General features: G+C 43.0%; 3 non-coding genes and 2 pseudogenes across 3 annotated transcripts; 4 read left to right on the plus strand and 1 right to left on the minus strand.

Annotated features, from left to right (window-relative positions):
- The first annotated feature begins 1,334 nt into the window (after positions 1 to 1,334).
- On the plus strand, positions 1,335 to 1,416 carry LOC140314843 (U2 spliceosomal RNA; annotated as a pseudogene).
- Positions 1,417 to 1,718: 302 nt separating this feature from the next.
- LOC140314846 (U2 spliceosomal RNA) lies at positions 1,719 to 1,852 on the plus strand (annotated as a pseudogene).
- Positions 1,853 to 2,263: 411 nt separating this feature from the next.
- On the plus strand, positions 2,264 to 2,377 carry LOC140314858 (U5 spliceosomal RNA). The gene has a single exon (XR_011917188.1). It is a non-coding gene; the product is annotated as a U5 spliceosomal RNA (small nuclear RNA).
- Positions 2,378 to 2,652: 275 nt separating this feature from the next.
- Positions 2,653 to 2,840, plus strand: LOC140314933 (U2 spliceosomal RNA). Its single transcript, XR_011917257.1, has one exon. It is a non-coding gene; the product is annotated as a U2 spliceosomal RNA (small nuclear RNA).
- An 11,610-nt stretch (positions 2,841 to 14,450) lies between these two features.
- LOC140314913 (U2 spliceosomal RNA) lies at positions 14,451 to 14,641 on the minus strand. Its single transcript, XR_011917239.1, has one exon. It is a non-coding gene; the product is annotated as a U2 spliceosomal RNA (small nuclear RNA).
- Positions 14,642 to 14,949: the final 308 nt, after the last annotated feature.

Consider the following 14,949-nt stretch of genomic DNA (forward strand, 5'->3'; position numbering starts at 1 on the left):
ACACACCAAATCAGAAAGGCTTTTTTCTCTCTTTTCTACATTATGGACTGTGGGGACACAAAACCGCTCTCTCTCTTTTTTTTTTTTGTTTTTGTGCCAGGGCGTTGTCTCACGTATTAGATTATGCTTAAGATACGAATGGGTTTATCAGTCACATCAGAATCCATACATACTGATCCTCCCGTAATAAAATGGTCGGATCTTATCAAACACACTTTGTTTCTTGTGACAAGTCAGCCAAACAGCGTATACACGTCAAGACACTGAATCAAGTTTGCCACAAGAACTCATAAGTTTGGCAGTATTGCTCTGCCGTCAGCAATCATACACCCATTTTATTTTCATGAGACATGTGCAGGCACCTGTTCATCTACTGTTCTATCACTATGAATTAGTTTATCTATTATCAATAAGGATACTTCTACAACTACTATCAAAGTATGTCCGGACTTCTTATGTTGTCAGTTGCTATATATGAATAAGTGGGTTGCTACTGAAAAGCATTAAGCATGTCACACAGCCCAAACATATAACATTTCAGGACACACCACACAGTTAACAACCACAGTGAAGCGTGTCAAAGCCCAAACATGTAACATTCAACAGGACACTTACACAACACATTCAAATCAAACAGTCAGACAACATACAAGAACATATACCCCAGCCGGCATTGCTCCCTGCCTATTTTCCTACAACTCACTATGTGTGCGCACACCTTTATTCACAAACTCTTCAACTTATACTCTTTTACCGAAGCTGCTACAGCTCGATTGGCCAAATACCCTTAGATCCTATTTCGGTGAATTTGACATCTGCCTTGTATGTAACAGATTAGCGGTTTAGCAGTTTTAATTTAGTTTGAGTGAAGGAATTCATTTTATAGCAAAATCCGAAATCGTGAAGAACTCATGAAAGTAAGCTTATTCTCGGATTCCTGAAACATTAGATTTGCTCTTTCTTTTACTGCAAAGTACAACGTTGAGCAGCACTAATGAGTTGTTTCTATTTTTGGCAGGCTTTACCTTTGCGGATGAAGCCCTTTCTGTCTGTGCAAAAGAAATCTTGTTACTGTGCAGAGTGACTTCTCTGAGTAGAGTCGCCTTACTTGTTGCGACTGTGCCGATGTTCGAAGCTGGAGTGCAAAGTTGTTGCTTGAATGGTGCTCGCTGGGGCGTGTGGTAGTGTAAAGTTATACCATTTAAAAGGGCTGAAGAGTGCTCAGTGCAGCGGGTGGGCGGAGGTGCAAAGTGACACTATGGCCATAAAAAGAACACCGCTACAAGTGCGCATTGTGCCAGGAAGGGCCCTCGGACGTGAACCAGTGGACAGTTCTCGCTTCTCGGCCTTTTGGCTAAGATCAAGTGTAGTATCTGTTCTTATCTTCTTAAAGATAAGAACAGATGGCCACCCTTCCTGAGTCTGGTTCTGCCAGAGGTTTCTTCCTGTTAAAAGGGAGTCGTTCCTTTCCACAGTTGCCACAGGCACGCTCAGGACGGGAGATTGGACTGAAGACACGTTTCGGTGCAATCTGTTGGTTTCCTTAGCTAGGATATTAATTTTTTGAATTGGCTCTATATGAATTAATTGGATCATGATTACAATGAATTGAATTCCAATTGGCTTGAATTGGACTATATTACTTAAGTGCCTTGAGATGACAATTGTTGTAATCTGGCGCTATATAAATAAAATTGAATTGAATTGAATTGAATTGAATGTCTGATATGTCCTCTATGCGAGACTACATATTAAATGGATTTGTATCAATAGGAGTTGAAAAAGGAGCTTGCTCCGTTCACTCCAAGCATCGACCCGGTACTGCAGTGCCGCTGGGAACGGTGCGCTCTCCTCTGCTCTTGTGAAAAAGCAAACAGCGGTGCAGGATGGAAGTTTCAGGGAGCCTAAGATGAAACTTTCTTTTAATCTGCTGATAAAAGAGAGTGAATGCGAAGCAGACTTTAACACGGTTCTGGGAGCGAGCCGAGTGCAGGCTAACTGGGAGAATTGCTTGAAAGAAACGCGACACCGAATGAGCAGTCAGATCAAAGCCTCAACACGGTGTTCCCGTGTTGTTTGTGGCTGCCTTGTCTTTTGCACAGAGTAAAAGACAAGGCAGCCATCGAATATGGCCCGATTGTTCCTACTTGGTCAGCCGAGGAGCAAGGGGGGGGAGCAAGCGTCTCAACCAAGCAAAGCTCACCATGGGGAAGGTGGCTATGCCAACTAGCCTGATGCCCTGCTCCCGCAGTGATGGATAATCATACACTGGTTTCTCTTCATAATGTACAAGTCTTTCGCCTTTTACTAAAGACTTCCGTGTAGAGCAGCACTAATGAGTTGTTTCTATTTTTGGCAGGCTTTACCTTTGCGGGTGAAGCCCTTTCTGTCTGTGCAAAAGAAATCTTGTTACTGCGCAGAGTGACTTCTCTGTGTAGAGTCGCCTCACTTGCTGCGACTGTGCCGATGTTGCTTGAATGGTGCTCGCTGGAGCGTGCGGTAGTGTAAAGGTATGCCATTTAAAAGGGTTGAAGAGTGCTCAGTGCAGCGGGTGGGCGGAGGTGCAAAGTGACACTATGGCCATAAAACGAACACCGCTACAAGTGCGCATTGTGCCAGGAAGGGCCCTCGGACGTGAACCAGTGGACAGTTATCGCTTCTCGGCATTTTGGCTAAGATCAAGTGTAGTATCTGTACTTATCAGTTTAATATGTTATATGTCTATGCAAGGACTACATATTAAATGGATTTTTATCAATAGGAGTTGAAAAAGGAGCTTGCTCCGTTCACTCCAAGCATCGACCCGGTACTGCAGTGCCGCTGGGAACGGTGCGCTCTCCTCTGCTCTTGTGAAAAAGCAAACAGCGGTGCAGGATGGAAGTTTCTTTAATCTGCTGAGAAAAGAGAGTGAATGCGAAGCAGACTTTAACATGGCTCTGGGAGCGAGCCGAGTGTGGGCTAACCAGGAGAATTGCTTGAAAGAAACGCGACACCGAATGAGCGGTCAGAACAAAGCCTCAATACGGTGTTCCTGTGGTGTTTTTATAAAATGCGGTGTAAAAAAAGGTGTGAATGCCCCATAGAAAACTAAAAGGTGGAGCGGAAGTGTTCGGCTGCAAGAAGGTGTGAATGTCCGACTATATTTAGTGAAAAGCAGGTGAAGCAAGGTCTGAATGCCCAACCTTACATCATCAAAAGCGAGATCAGAGGTTTTTGGCTGCAAGAAGGCCATAGTTTGCCAAAAGCGGGTGAGGTGCGAATGACCGACTAAATATCAACAAAAGTGGGGGCGGAGGTCTTCGGATGCAAGTGGGTGTGAATATCCCACCATACAAGTATGGTGGAGAGGAAGCTGTGAATGGCCGACCATAGTTTGCAAAAAGCGGGTGAGAAAAGGTGCGAATGTCCAACCATACATGATCGAAACAGGGTGTTTGGCTGCGACAAGGTGTGAATGTCCACCCATAATTAATGAAAAGCGGGCAACAAGTAGGTTCGAATGCCATACCATACATCATCAAAAGCAGGAGTGGATGTGTTCGGCTACAAGAAGGTTTGAATGTCCGAGCATAGTTTGTAAAAAGCGGGTAAGAAAAGGTTCGAATGCCCGAACATACACCATCAAAAGAGGGAGCGGAGGTGTTCCGCTGTAAGACGGTGTGAATGTCCGACCATAGTTGGTAAAAAGTGGGTATGAAAAGGTGCGAATGCCCAAATTCGGCTGCAAAAAACTGTGTTCGGCTGCAAAAAGGTGTGAATGTTCGACTAAAGTTTGTAAAAAGCGGGTAAGACAAGGTGCGAATGCCTGACAATGTATGATCAAAAGCGGGAGCGGAGGTGTTCAGCTGCAAGAAGGTCTAAATGTCCATAATTAATTGCTAGAAAACATGAAAGAAAATTTTCGAAAATCAATCCGCACATGATCATAAGTGGGAGAGGAGGTGTTCAGCTGCAAGAAGGTGTGAATATCCTACCATAATTGCTGAAAAATGTGTTAGAAACGGTAAGAATCCCGGACCATACCTCATCAAAAGCTAGAGAGGTGGTGTTCGGCTACAAGTAGGTGTGAATGTCTGACTAAAGTTCAAATATATTAACAAAAGCGGGAGGAGAGGTCTTTGGATGAGTGGTTGAGAATTTCCAACCATAATCTATAAAATGCGGTGAAAAAAAAGGTGTGATAGAAACCTAAAAGGTGGAGCGGAAGTGTTCGGCTGCAAGAAGGTGTGAATGTCCATCTATAGTTGGTGAAAAGCAGGAAAAGCAAGGTCTGAATGCCCAATCTTACATCATCAAAAGCGAGATCAGAGGTGTTTGGCGGCAAGAAAACGGGTAAGGTGTGAATGACCGACTAAATATCAACAAAAGTGGGGGCGGAGATCTTCGGATGCAAGTGGGTGTGAATATCCCACCATACAAGTATGGTGGAGAGGAAGCTGTGAATGGCCGACCATAGTTTGCAAAAAGCGGGTGAGAAAAGGTGCGAATGTCCAACCATACATGATCAAAACAGGGAGCGGAGGTGTTTGGCTGTGACAAGGTGTGAATGTCCACCCATAATTAATGAAAAGCGGGCAACAAGTAGGTTCGAATGCCCAACCATACATCAACAAAAGCAGGAGTGGATGTGTTTGGCTACAAGAAGGTTTGAATGTCCGAGCATAGTTTGTAAAAAGCGGGTAAGAAAAGGTTCGAATGCCCGAACATACACCATCAAAAGAGGGAGCGGAGGTGTTACACTTGAAAGACGGTGTGAATGTCCGACCATAGTTGGTAAAAAGTGGGTAAGAAAAGGTTCGAATGCCCGAATATATACCATCAAAAGCGGAAGCGGAGGTGTTCGGCTGCAAGAAGGTGTGAAAGTCCGACCATGGTTTGTAAAAAGCGGGTAAGAAAAGGTGCGAATGCCCGACAATGTATGATCAAAAGAGGGAACGGAGGTTTTCGGCTGCAAGAAGGTCTAAATGTCCAACCATAATTTGTAAAAACCGGGGAAGAAAAGGCTCGGAAGCCCGACTATACACCATCAAAAGCGGGAACGGAGGTTTTCGGCTACAAGAAGGTTTGAATGTACGACCATAGTTTGTAAAAAGCGGGTAAGAAAAGGTGCGAATGCCCGAACATACACCATCAAAAGAGGGAGCGGAGGTGTTACACTTGAAAGACGGTGTGAATGTCCGACCATAGTTGGTAAAAAGTGGGTAAGAAAAGGTTCGAATGCCCGAATATATACCATCAAAAGCGGAAGCGGAGGTGTTCGGCTGCAAGAAGGTGTGAACGTCCGACCAAAGTTTGTAAAAAGCAGTTAAGAAAAGGTTCGAATATCCAACCAAACATAATCAAAAGTGGGAGCAGAGCTGTTCGACTGCAAGTAGGTGTGAATATCCACCCATAATTCCTGAAAAATGGGTAAGAAAAGGTGCGAATGCCCAACCATACATCATCAAAAGAAGAAGTGGATGTGTTCTGCTACAAGAAGGTTTGAATGTCCAACCATAGTTTGTAAAAAGCGTGTAAGAAAAAGTTCGATTGCCCGAACATACACCATCAAAAGAGGGAGCGGAGGTGTTCCGCTGTAAGATGCTGCGAATGTCCGACCATAGTTGGTAAAAAGCGGGTAAGAAAAGGTTAAAAAAACCGGACTGTACACAATCAATAGCGGGAGCGGAGTTGTTCGGCTACAAGAAGGTGTGAAAGTCCGACCATGGTTTGTAAAACGCGGGTAAGACAAGGTGCGAATGCCCCACAATGTATGATCAAAAGAGGGAGCGGAGTTGTTCGGCTGCAAGGTCTGAATTTCCAACCATAATTTGTAAACACCGTTGAAGAAAAGGCTCGAAAGCCCGACTATACACCATCAAAAGCGGGAGCGGAGGTGTTCAGCTGCAAGAAGGTCTGAATGTCCACCAATAATTACTGAAAAATGGGTAAGAAAAGGTGTGAATGCCCAACTATACATCATCACAAGCAGAAGTGTATGTGTTCGGCCACAAGAAGGTTTAAATGTCCGACCATAGTTTGTAAAAGGCGGGTAAGAAAAGGTTCGAATGCCCGAACATACACAATCAAAAGAGGGAGCGGAGGTGTTTCACTGCAAGAAGGTGTGAATGTCCGAGCATAGTTTGTAAAAAGTGGGTAAGAAAAGGTTCGAATGCCAGAACATACACCATCAAAAGAGGGAGCGGAGGTGTTCCGCTGTAAGAAGGTGTGAATGTCCGACCATAGTTGGTAAAAAGCGGGTAAGAAAAGGCTAAAATACCCAACTCTACACAATCAATAGCGGGAGCGGAGTTGTTCGGCTAAAAGAAGGTATGAAAGTCCGACCATGGTTTGTAAAAAGCGGGTAAGAAAAGGTTCGAATGCCAAAATATACACCATCAAAAGCGGAAGCCGAGGTGTTCGGCTGCAAGTAGGTGTGAATGTCAGATCATAATTTGTAAAAAGCTGATGAGAAAGGTGTGAATGACCGACAATAATTGCTGAAAAATGTGTTAGAAAAGGTAAGAATGCCGGACCATTCATCATCAAAAGCCGGAGAAGAGGTGTTCGGCTGCAAGAAGCTGTGAATGTCCAGCCATAATAACTCAAAAACGGGTAAGAAAAGGTAGTATTGCCAGACCATAAATGATCAAAACAGGGAGCGGAGGTGTTCCGCTGTAAGAAGGTGTGAATGTCCCACCATAATTGGTAAAAAGCGGGTAAGAAAAGGTTAAAATACCCGACTGTACACAATCAATAGCGGGAAGGGATGTGTTCGGCTACAAGAAGGTGTGAAAGTCCGACCATGTTTTGTAAAAAGCGGGTAAGAAAAGGTGCGAATGCCCGACAATGTATGATCAAAAGAGGGAGCGGAGGTTTTCGGCTGCAAGAAGGTCTGAATGTCCAACCATAATTTGTAAAAACCGGGGAAGAAAAGGCTCGAAAGCCCAACTATACACCATCAAAAGCGGGAGCAGAGGTGTTCAGCTGCAAGAAGGTCTCAATGTCCATCAATAATTGCTAGAAAACATGAAAGAAAATTTTTCGAATATCAAACCGCACATGATCATATGCGGGAGAGGAGGTGTTCAGCTGTAAGATGGTGTGAATGTCCATCCATAATTCCTGAAAAATGGGTAAAAAAAGGTGCGAATGCCCAACCATACAACATCAAAAGCAGGTGTGAATGTCATCATAATTTGCAAAAACCTGATGAGAAATGGTGAGAATGCCCGACTATACACCATCAAATGCGGGAGCGGAGGTGTTCGGCTGTGAGTAGGTGTGAATGTGCGACCATACTTGCTGAAAAATATGACAAAGCAGTTTTCACTTGGTTTGAGTGAAGGAATTCATTTTATATCAAAATCCGAAATTGTGTAGAACTCGTGGAAATAAGTTTATTCTCGGATTCCTAAAGGTTTAGTGTTGTTCTTTGGTATACTGCAAAGTAATACTTTCTATTTTGTTGAAACCCATTCAGACATGGATAAATATGAAGGACAAAGCAGTTTTAACTTGGTTTGAGTGAAGGAATTCATTTTATATCAAAATCCGAAATTGTGTAGAACTGGTGATAAGAAGCTTATTCTCGGATTCCTAAAGGTTTAGTGTTGTTCTTTGGTATACTGTAAAGTAATACTTTCTTTTTTGTTGAAACCTATTCAGACACAGATAAATATTAAGGACAAAGCAGTTTTAACTTGGTTTGGGTGAAGGAATTCATTTTATATCAAAATCCGAAATTGTGTAGAACTGGCGATAAGAAGCTTATTCTCGGATTCCTAAAGGTTTAGTGTTGTTCTTTGGTATACTGCAAAGTAATACTTTCTTTTTTGTTGAAACCTATTCAGACATGGATAAATATTAAGGACAAAGCAGTTTTAACTTGGTTTGAGTGAAGGAATTCATTTTATATCAAAATCCGAAATTGTGTAGAACTGGTGATAAGAAGCTTATTCTCGGATTCCTAAAGGTTTAGTGTTGTTCTTTGGTATACTGCAAATTAATACTTTCTTTTTTGTTGAAACCTATTCAGACATGGATAAATATGAAGGACAAAGCAGTTTTAACTTGGTTTGAGTGAAGGAATTCATTTTATATCAAAATCCGAAATTGTGTAGAACTGGTGATAAGAAGCTTATTCTCGGATTCCTAAAGGTTTAGTGTTGTTCTTTGGTATACTGCAAATTAATACTTTCTTTTTTGTTGAAACCTATTCAGACATGGATAAATATGAAGGACAAAGCAGTTTTAACTTGGTTTGAGTGAAGGAATTCATTTTATATCAAAATCCGAAATTGTGTAGAACTGGTGATAAGAAGCTTATTCTCGGATTCCTGAAAAGGTTTAGAGTTGTTCTTTCCTATCCTGCAAAGTACAACGTTCTTTTTTGTTTAAAGCTATTATGACATGGATAAATATGAAGGACAAAGCAGTTTTAACTTAATCGGTTTCAACAAAATAGAAAGTATTACTTTGCAGTATACTAAAGAACAACACTAAACCTTTAGGAATCCGAGAATAAACTTATTTCCACGAGTTCTACACAATTTCGGATTTTGATATAAAATTAATTCCTTCACTCAAACCAAGTTAAAACTGCTTTGTCCTTGATATTTATCCATGTCTGAATCGGTTTCAACAAAATAAAAAGTATTACTTTGCAGTATACCAAAGAACAACACTAAACCTTTAGGAATCCGAGAATAAACTTATTTCCACGAGTTCTACACAATTTCGGATTTTGATATAAAATGAAATCCTTCACTCAAACCAAGTGAAAACTGCTTTGTCATATTTTTCAGCAAGTATGGTCGGACATTCACACCTACTCACAGCCGAACACCTCCGCTCCCGCATTTGATGGTGTATAGTCGGGCATTCTCACCATTTCTCATCAGGTTTTTGCAAATTATGATCTGACATTCACACCTGCTTTTGATGATGTATGGTTGGGCATTCGCACCTTTTTTTTTTATCCATTTTTGAGGAATTATGGGTGGACATTCACACCTTCTTGCAGCTAAACACCTCCGCTCCCACTTATGATCATGTGCGGTTTGATATTCGAAAATTTTCTTTCATGTTTTCTAGCAATTATTGATGGACATTCAGACCTTCTTGCAGCTGAACCCCTCTGCTCCCGCTTTTGATGGTGTATAGTCGGGCTTTCAAACCTTTTCTTCCCCGGTTTTTACAAATTATGGTTGGACATTCAGACCTTCTTTTAGCCGAAAACCTCCGCTCCCTCTTTTGATCATACATTGTCGGGCATTCGCACCTTTTCATACCCGCTTTTTACAAAACATGGTCGGACTTTCACACCTTCTTGTAGCCGAACACATTCGCTCCCGCTATTGATTGTGTGCAGTCGGGTATTTTAACCTTTTCTTACCAACTTTTTACCAACTACGGTCGGACATTCACACCTTCTTATGGCGGAACACCTCCACTCCCTCTTTTGATGGTGTATGTTTGGGCATTCGAACCTTTTCTTACCCGCTTTTTACAAACTATGGTCGGACATTCAAACCTTCTTGTAGCCGAACACATCCAGTTCTGCTTTTGAGGATGTATGGTCGGACTTTCACACCTTTTAGTAGCCAAACAACTCCGCTCCCGCTATTGATTGTGTACAGTCGGGTCTTTTAACCTTTTCTTACCCGCTTTTTACCAATTATGGTCGGACATTCACACCTTCTTACAGCGGAACACCTCCGCTCCCTGTTTTGATCATTTATGGTCTGGCAATACTACCTTTTCTTACCCGTTTTTGAGTAATTATGGCTGGACATTCACAGCTTCTTGCATCCGAACACCTCTTCTCTGCTTTTGATGATGAATAGTCCGGCATTCTTACCTTTTCTAACACATTTTTCAGTAATTATTGTCGGTCATTCACACCTTTCTCATCAGCTTTTTGCAAATTATGATCTGACATTCACACCTACTTGCAGCCGAACACCTCGGCTTCCGTTTTTGATGGTGTATATTTTGGCATTCGAACCTTTTCTTACCCACTTTTTACAAACTATGCTCGGACATTCACACCTTCTTGCAGCGAAACCCCTCCGCTCCCTCTTTTGATTGTGTATGTTCGGGCATTCGAACCTTTTCTTACCCGCTTTTTACAAACTATGGTCGGACATTCAAACCTTCTTGTGGCCGAACACATCCACTTCTGCTTTTTATGATGTATAGTTGGGCATTCACACCTTTTATTACCCATTTTTCAGTAATTATTGGTTGGAAATTCAGACCTTGCAGCCGAACACCTCCGCTCCCTCTTTTGATCATACATTGTCGGGCATTCGCACCTTGTCTTACCCGCGTTTTACAAACCATGGTCGGACTTTCACACCTTCTTGTAGCCGAACAACTCCGCTCCCGCTATTGATTGTGTAGAGTCGGGTATTTTAACCTTTTCTTACCCGCTTTTTACCAATTATGATCGGACTTTCACACCGTCTTACAGCGGAACACCTCCGCTCCCTCTTTTGATGGTGTATGTTCGGGCATTCAAACTTTTTCTTACCCACTTTTTACAAACTATGGTCGGACCTTCAAACCTTCTTGTAGCAGAACACATCCACTTCTTCTTTTGATGATGTATGGTTGGGCATTCGCACCTTTTCTTACCCATTTTTCAGGAATTATGGGTGGACATTCACACCTACTTGCAGTCGAACAGCTCTGCTCCCACTTTTGATTATGTTTGGTTGGATATTCGAACCTTTTCTTAACTGCTTTTTACAAACTTTGGTCGGACGTTCACACCTTCTTGCAGCCGAACACCTCCGTTTCCGCTTTTGATGGTATATATTCGGGCATTCGAACCTTTTCTTACCCGCTTTTTACCAACTATGGTCGGACATTCACACCTTCTTACAGCGGAAAACCTCCGCTCCCTCTTTTGATGGTGTATGTTCTGGCATTCGAACCTTTTCTTACCCACTTTTTACAAACTATGCTCGGACATTCACACCTTCTTGCAGCGAAACACCTCCGCTCCCTCTTTTGATTGTGTATGTTCGGGCATTTAAACCTTTTCTTACCCGCCTTTTACAAACTATGGTCGGACATTCAAACCTTCTTGTGGCCGCACACATCCACTTCTGCTTGTGATGATGTATAGTTGGGCATTCACACCTTTTCTTACCCATTTCTCAGTAATTATTGGTGGACATTCAGACCTTCTTGCAGCTGAACACCTCTGCTCCCGCTTTTGATGGTGTATAGTCGGGCTTTCGAGGCTTTTCTTCAACGGTGTTTACAAATTATGGTTGGAAATTCAGACCTTGCAGCCGAACACCTCCGCTCCCTCTTTTGATCATACATTGTCGGGCATTCGCACCTTGTCTTACCCGCGTTTTACAAACCATGGTCGGACTTTCACACCTTCTTGTAGCCGAACAACTCCGCTCCCGCTATTGATTGTGTACAGTCGGGTATTTTAACCTTTTCTTACCCGCTTTTTACCAATTATGGTCAGACATTCACACCGTCTTACAGCGGAACACCTCCGCTCCCAATTTTGATGGTGTATGTTCGAGCATTCGAACTTTTTCTTACCCACTTTTTACAAGCTATGGTCGGACATTCAAACCTTCTTGTAGCAGAACACATCCACTTCTTCTTTTGATGATGTATGGTTGGGCATTCGCACCTTTTCTTACCCATTTTTCAGGAATTATGGGTGGAAATTCACACCTACTTGCAGTCGAACAGCTCTGCTCCCACTTTTGATTATGTTTGGTTGGATATTCGAACCTTTTCTTAACTGCTTTTTACAAACTTTGGTCGGACGTTCACACCTTCTTGCAGCCGAACACCTCCGCTTCCGCTTATGATGGTATATATTCGGGCATTCGAACCTTTTCTTACCCGCTTTTTACAAACTATGGTTGGACATTCAAACCTTCTTGTAGCCGAAAACCTCCACTCCCTCTTTTGATCATACATTGTCGGGCATTCGCACCTTTTCTTACCCGCTTTTTACAAACTATGCTCGGACATTCAAACCTTCTTGTAGCCAAACACATCCACTCCTGCTTTTGTTGATGTATGGTTGGGCATTCGAACCTACTTGTTGCCCGCTTTTCATTAATTATGGGTGGACATTCAGACCTACTTGCAGCCGAACACCTCGGCTTCCGCTTTTGATGGTGTATATTTTTGCATTCGAACCTTTTCTTACCCGCTTTTTACAAACCATGGTCGGACTTTCACACCTTCTTTTAGCCGAACAACTCCGCTCCCGCTATTGATTGTGTAGAGTCGGGTATTTTAACCTTTTCTTACCCGCTTTTTACCAACTATGGTTGGACATTCACACCTTCTTACAGCGGAACACCTCCGCTCCCTCTTTTGATGGTGTATGTTCGGGCATTCGAACCTTTTCTTACCCACTTTTTACAAACTATGCTCGGACATTCACACCTTCTTGCAGCGAAACACCTCCGCTCCCTCTTTTGATTGTGTATGTTCGGGCATTCAAACCTTTTCTTACCCGCCTTTTACAAACTATGGTCGGACATTCAAACCTTCTTGTGGCCGAACACATCCACTTCTGCTTTTGATGATGTATAGTTGGGCATTCACACCTTTTCTTACCCATTTTTCAGTAATTATTGGTGGACATTCAGACCTTCTTGCAGCTGAACACCTCTGCTCCCGCTTTTGATGGTGTATAGTCGGGCTTTCGAGGCTTTTCTTCAACGGTGTTTACAAATTATGGTTGGAAATTCAGACCTTGCAGCCGAACACCTCCGCTCCCTCTTTTGATCATACATTGTCGGACATTCGCACCTTGTCTTACCCGCGTTTTACAAACCATGGTCGGACATTCACAGCTTCCTCTCCACCATACTTGTATGGTGGGATATTCACACCCACTTGCATCCGAAGACCTCCGCCCCCACTTTTGTTGATATTTAGTCGGTCATTCACACCTAACCCGTTTTCTTGCAGCCAAACACCTCTGATCTCGCTTTTGATGATGTAAGATTGGGCATTCAGACCTTGCTTTTCCTGCTTTTCACCAACTATAGACGGACATTCACACCTTCTTGCAGCCGAACACTTCCGCTCCACCTTTTAGGTTTCTATCACACCTTTTTTTTCACCGCATTTTATAGATTACGGTTGGAAATTCTCAACCACTCATCCGAAGAGCTCTCCTCCCGCTTTTGTTAATATATTTGAACTTTAGTCAGACATTCACACCTACTTGCAGCCGAACACCACCTCTCTAGCTTTTGATGATGTATGGTCCGGCATTCCTACCGTTTCTAACACATTTTTCAGCAATTATGGTAGGACATTCACACCTTCTTGCAGCTGAACACCTCCTCTCCCACTTATGATCATATGCAGATTGATTTTCGAAAATTTTCTTTCATGTTTTCTAGCAATTAATGATGGACATTTAGACCTTCTTGCAGCTGAATACCTCCGCTCCCGCTTTTGATCATACATTGTCAGGCATTCGAACCTTGTCTTACAAACTTTAGTCAAACATTCACACCTTTTTGCAGCCGAACACAGTTTTTTTCAGCCGATTTTGGGCATTCGAACCTTTTCATACCCACTTTTTACCAACTATGGTCGGACATTCAAACCTTCTTGTAGCCGAACACATCCAGTCCTGCTTTTGATGATGTATGTTCAGGCATTCGAACCTTTTCTTACCCGCTTTTTACAAACTATGCTCGGATATTCAAACCTTCTTGTAGCCGAACACATCCACTCCTGCTTTTGATGATGTATGGTTGGGCATTCGAACCTACTTGTTGCCCGCTTTTCATTAATTATGGGTGGACATTCACACCTTGTCGCAGCCAAACACCTCCGCTCCCTGTTTTGATCATGTATGGTTGGACATTCGCACCTTTTCTCACCCGCTTTTTGCAAACTATGGTCGGCCATTCACAGCTTCCTCTCCACCATACTTCTATGGTGGGATATTCACACCCACTTGCATCCGAAGACCTCCGCCCCCACTTTTGTTGATATTTAGTCGGTCATTCGCACCTTACCCACTTTTGGCAAACTATGGCCTTCTTGCAGCCAAAAACCTCTGATCTCGCTTTTGATAATGTAAGGTTGGGCATTCAGACCTTGCTTCACCTGCTTTTCACCAAATATAGTCGGACATTCACACCTTCTTGCAGCCGAACACTTCCGCTCCACCTTTTAGTTTTCTATGGGGCATTCACACCTTTTTTTTCACCGCATTTTATAAAAACACCACAGGAACACCGTATTGAGGCTTTGTTCTGACCGCTCATTCGGTGTCGCGTTTCTTTCAAGCAATTCTCCTGGTTAGCCCGCACTCGGCTCGCTCCCAGAACCGTGTTAAAGTCTACTTCGCATTCACTCTCTTTTCTCAGCAGACTAAAAGAAAGTTTCATCTTGGGCTCCCTGAAACTTCCATCCTGCACCGCTGTTTGCTTTTTCACAAGAGCAGAGGAGAGCGCACCGTTCCCAGGGGCACTACAGTACCGGGTCGATGCTTGGAGTGAACGGAGCAAGCTCCTTTTTCAACTCCTATTGATACAAATCCATTTAATATGTAGTCCTCGCATAGAGGACACATCAGACATTAAACTAATAAGAACAGATACTACACTTGATCTTAGCCAAAAGGCCGAGAAGCGATAACTGTCCACTGGTTCACGTCCGAGGGCCCTTCCTGGCACAATGCGCACTTGTAGCGGTGTTCTTTTTATGGCCATAGTGTCACTTTGCACCTCGGCCCACCCGCTGCACTGAGCACTCTTCAGCCCTTTTAAATGGTATAACTTTACACTACCGCACGCTCCAGCGAGCACCATTCAAGCAACAACTTTGCACTCCAGCTTCGAACATTGGCACAGTCGCAACAAGTAAGGCGACTCTACTCAGAGAAGTCACTCTGCACAGTAACAAGATTTCTTTTGCACAGACAGAAAGGGCTTCATCCGCAAA

Source organism: Leuresthes tenuis, unplaced genomic scaffold, assembly GCF_036924035.1.
Source record: "Leuresthes tenuis unplaced genomic scaffold, fLeuTen1.0.hap1 SCAF_9, whole genome shotgun sequence".
NCBI classification, from domain to species: domain Eukaryota; kingdom Metazoa; phylum Chordata; class Actinopteri; order Atheriniformes; family Atherinopsidae; genus Leuresthes; species Leuresthes tenuis.